Raw genomic sequence first — 5066 nt, 5'->3', positions numbered from 1 at the left:
ACGGCCAAGATTTGTTTGGAATGGCTTACCAGGAGTATACGGGAGCGGAGCATCGCGGAACATCGAATTTTACACATGGACGGATGGGATTATTTTATGGATGGTATCGGGAGACGGGCGATCGGGTTAAATGAGGGTCGTCGGATCATAATCGGGGAGATCCGATGGTTCACGGGCAACAGAGATGCGAGCACATTAATCAGCGGTGAAAGGGTACGGTGGCGGTAAGCGGTTTCCCCACACTGCTTACCCGGGCTCGGCAGTTTTTGTACAAGCGGAAGCGATACAATAATATTACGCCGCGTGGCAAACAAGTCCGACGGGAAACCGCCTTTCCCGCTGCCTAACGGTCGCACAGCTAATGGGGCGAGGGTTTGCGAAAGGCGTTAGATCAATGGGCGGAGGATCAGGCGGTCAGCATTAAGCGCACATGTCTGGGGTTGATGCGACATGTAAAGCCGCGGGCCCAGGGCTTTATAATTTTATTATATATGCGCACGGGGTTAAACGATATAAGGTTTATACAGAGTTTTAAAAGGCTTGTGAGGGTTTCGGGCTTTTAATAAAGGGTAACGGGGTGTATTACGTTTTGAATACAAAGAAGCCTGGGAGCTAAGTAAATAGGGGTTTAGGCGAGGTTTACAAGGGGAATAACAAGGATAAAGGGGAAGGAGGAAACAAAGGAATAAGGTGTTAAAAGAGCAAAAGGCAAATGAAAGGGAGAGTTAAAACAAACTGCTGCAAACCCTTTGCAACCAAAACCAACCTTGCCTGACCTGAATTCATCCATCAAATACTGCAAATTGTAGCAGAGCTAACAGGACCAGTTAATGGTCGGATGCTGAAGCATTACTATGATCCCACTTTTTAATGTGTTATGATTTTAACATGTAAATACTATATCCTTGGTAATGTCACAGTTTGGATTGGATAGTAACTTGCTAGAGTTGAAGCCCAGAGAGAAGGCCCTAAGCTTCAGAAGGATTACTGTCATACATACAATAAAGCAACCAACAGAAGGAGATTTTAGAGCACAGTCAAAGTCATTCAGAAGGCCATCTGACTTACTTTTCTTGACTTTCCACCAAGAAAAGCCATCCCCAAGTGGAGCCAGTGTTATGATCCTATACCAATCGGTGTCATATTTCATGATTGACTTGATAAGCTCTGTAATGTGTTCATACCTTTTCTTGTTGCAAAGGTTTTCCATACTGTCAAAAAATCAAAAAATTTAAAAAATGTAAAGAGGGTATACCCTAAAAGAAAATCAAAGGGTAAAAAGAATAAAATGGTCAAAAAATGAGAAGAAATGAACCCCAAACAAAATAGACCAGGAAAGTGTGCAAGTCTAAATGCCACTACTTTTTCATTTTCTGTAATAAGCAATTGTGTGCAGCTTGTCACTTATGCCACAATTCATGAAGAGTCAAACTATTTAAACTTGGCTCATTCATTTTTCAATTTCATGTTGTAGAAATAGAGAATAAATATCTGACCAAACAGTGTAATCTTGGCAGATAAGCAGATAGGTAGAGTGAATAAAAGGAGCTCAACAGTGTAATCTGAGCCCTTGGATGTAATAAGTGTAGATTTATATAGATTGTTATATGTAAAAGAAAAAGTGTGATAAGGGTTTGCCAGTCTAAGTGCACCCTAATAAAGAAGAAGAAATGTCAGGCTAAAGTATATAGGGTAGGTAGATGATGTTGCAGAATGATACTCGTGATGAAAAATGCTTCTAAATGTGTTGATCTTTACTTTCCTCACCAGTGCAAGGCATACATTACACTTGATGCAATTCAAGCAAGGCAAGGATAAACAACTAATTTCCATTCACATTTTGCCTAAAGATTTCACTAATTCCCCCTAAAAGTATTAAGGACTTTGAAAATCAAAGGGGCTCAGAGCATTTCTCTGACTTCTGGAGGTACTGGACCCTCGAACCAATGATCTAAAAGCCTAAGTACTCAAAATCATCCATCCATCATTCATGTCATTTCATAAAGTTTGCCTAAGTAAAAAAGACTATTTTACTTAGAAATGCATAATGTCACCTAAAACCCCTTTTTTCCCACTTTAGCCTAAGTTTTAATGTAAATCGTAAACATTTGCTTAGCTCTTATTATCACTTTGTTTTCATATTAACTTTTAACATCTATTATATAACTCCCGGATAAACATTTACCTATTCCCGTGCTATGTAAATATATTAAAAACCCCGATATTTTATGTATTCCTGCCCCGATTGAACTATGACCATAGTCATAGTATAAACAGGGATTAACAAACTTATCTGAAGTTTGTTAATAACTTTTCCCCACCACACTAAATGGATTAATTAACCCCCAGTTAATTAATAACCTATCTATCCAATCGCAATCCACCCGATATAATTATATTGCACCCCGCTGCATAACTCCCCACCATGTCCCACATCTATCCACCGTTCGATCAAATCATTCCCATTCGACGGTCGACGGCGATATTGCGACCACCCTTCCCACCTCACTTTAACCCGCGATCGCCCGGCAGTTTTCCGCCCGTACCAAAGCCACGCGTCGTCCACTCCATATGCTCGCTCGCCCTCCGTTCAAAACCGCCCGACTCCAAAAGCGGTGCGAGAAAACCGCTTACCACGCTCCATGTAATGACAACACGTCCATCATGCTGACATCATCCGCTTAATAAATGCCAAAAAGTCCCGCCAAACCGAATTTCGTTAAATAAATGATAAAACGTCATTTTCACCATTATCCTCTGCCAGGGAAAATTTTAAGAACCCCCCCTAAATTTATACGTATAATAAATGGGCGAATCTCCATGGTATATAGGAAAAATGGAAGGCGATTTTATCAATAATATAATATGTATATATAATTTTTTGGCGAATCTCTCACCAGGCATGGCGAATATTTTACTCAATTATAAAATCTTGTAAGATCTTGGTGAGTCTTTCACTAAATAATAAAACTTTGTAAGGTCCTAGTGAATCTTAGCATTGTGAACTCTTAGAGAATTTTTTGAAGAAGTATAAAACCATATATGACAAGAGCCACATGGTGGCAATATCACTGTTTTTTTCACATTTCCACAAAATGGAACTTGTTTATAAAATTATAAAAAATCCAACCAAGTCCCTTATAATATGCAGGTAAGCTTATAACAGAGTCTGATAAATCTACTATGCTTGTCTTCATTCAAGTGTCATAACTGCTATACTTAACACTGTGAATCACAACTCTCTCAGAACTCAACTCTATAGTGTAATTAAAACCTTTGGAAATTGAATCTGACAACTCTATAAAAAGGATTAGTGAAATAGAAGCTTTTGTGAATGATCCCACTAATTATCATTGCTAAACAATCAATCCAGACTATGAAGTCTTCCATCTTGATCACAATCGTGCTCACGATCAAGGGAGTGCAACCACCTAGCCTGAAATAATGGCCATCATATCTTCCAATAATCAACAGCCACCTTGCAAGGACATCCTAGCTCATGTCTCATGAATTTTATTCATCAATCTTAACTAATATAACTCTTATAAAGATAATATTAGAATCTTCTCCAAATTCACTCTTAATACAAGGGTAAAGGAAATTTTCTAGCTCAAGGCACTAGCCAATACCAACTTTGGTATTTGTGACCCCTTTGTGGGGATGCACCTACCCTGCCCCGTTGGGTTTCTTCCTTGTAACATAGTTCAAGGATCACAAGACTTTCCAATCTTCCTACTCCATTAAACACACTTTATATGCTATACATAGTGAATGGAAAAGAAGCATTATATAACACACAATTTCACAGAAGGAAGAAAAATCTTAGCCAGTTCAATATCAAAATCTTAACCACTGATTAATAAAGAATAACAAGTAGTGTAATGAATTGTTCCGAGTTATTCATTTACAAGCTGTAAAGAATGTAGTGGAATGGAAAATATTACTTAGGAAACCCTTCAATATTTTCTACTAATATGTCTGTGCATGTACATATGAAATTAAGAGCATTGTTGAATACAAAGTTTCCTTTTCTCTTGCCTCCATTTTGACAAATCAGTGTGAAATCAGTGTCACTTTGAATCTCCTTTCCTATGTGGATGTTTTGACAAATCAATGTGAAATCAAATTCACTTTGAATTTCCTTTCCTGTGATGGATCACATCCACAGTTGATTAGTAAAATATAATCTACTATATATTATGTTCAAGAAACTGACTGTAATCTACAGTGGAAACGAGACCTCAATTCTTATTCTGAATTTGAATATCTCAGGACAACATAAGAGATAAAAATGCATATGGCCTTAGTAGCTAGAAAACAATCACTCCATCATTACAAGACCACCTAGATTTCGGCACTTAATCTAAATAATGGCACTAGTTGTAGTGCTTATTTGCATTAACACCATGGAAAAGCAACAACAATGTTTCAAAGTACACTTACTATAAAAGTTGTAACGTTCTGAGAATATTTAATGATAGCATCTGAACCTCATAGCTATGGTGGGGAAACTAGGGAACCCAAATATTGGAAGATATCTCATACCAAATCTGAGAAAAAAATAAAAAAGGGAAAAAATCAAAATCTATAAATCAAGCAATGAATTGTTTACAAATCAAATACAATTCCTTTAACTAACAGTTAAATTGTGGTGATATATTTAAATATTTAGTAAGAGGGTAACTTCAAACCATGGAATATTACCTTTGTCATTACTGTCATCCCTCAGTAACTGAGATTACAAATCAATACTTATGGAAAGATTGTAAGAAATTTTGTGAAATAGTAAAGTGTAACCTCTATTTTCAAGCAACAAAATCAAGACATTGTTACATCAAGAGCCATAATTGATACATAATCAATGAATCAAGTCCTTGTATGGCACAAGCTTGTTTCACAACCTCTATTTTCTCAATAAAAAAATCAATACATTGTATGTGGTTATTGCCAAAATGAAACTGCGTTCTAATTTTGAAGAGGATCTTATCAAAAGACATGGATTTATTCAAAGCTAGAAAGCCTAATGGGTTACTGAAAAATAAGTTGGAATATGGGATCATGATACT

Source organism: Pinus tabuliformis, chromosome 7, assembly GCF_031772625.1.
Source record: "Pinus tabuliformis cultivar Carrire ecotype Pingquan chromosome 7, CPIR1, whole genome shotgun sequence".
NCBI classification, from domain to species: domain Eukaryota; kingdom Viridiplantae; phylum Streptophyta; class Pinopsida; order Pinales; family Pinaceae; genus Pinus; species Pinus tabuliformis.
This window is presented reverse-complemented; position numbering follows the sequence as displayed.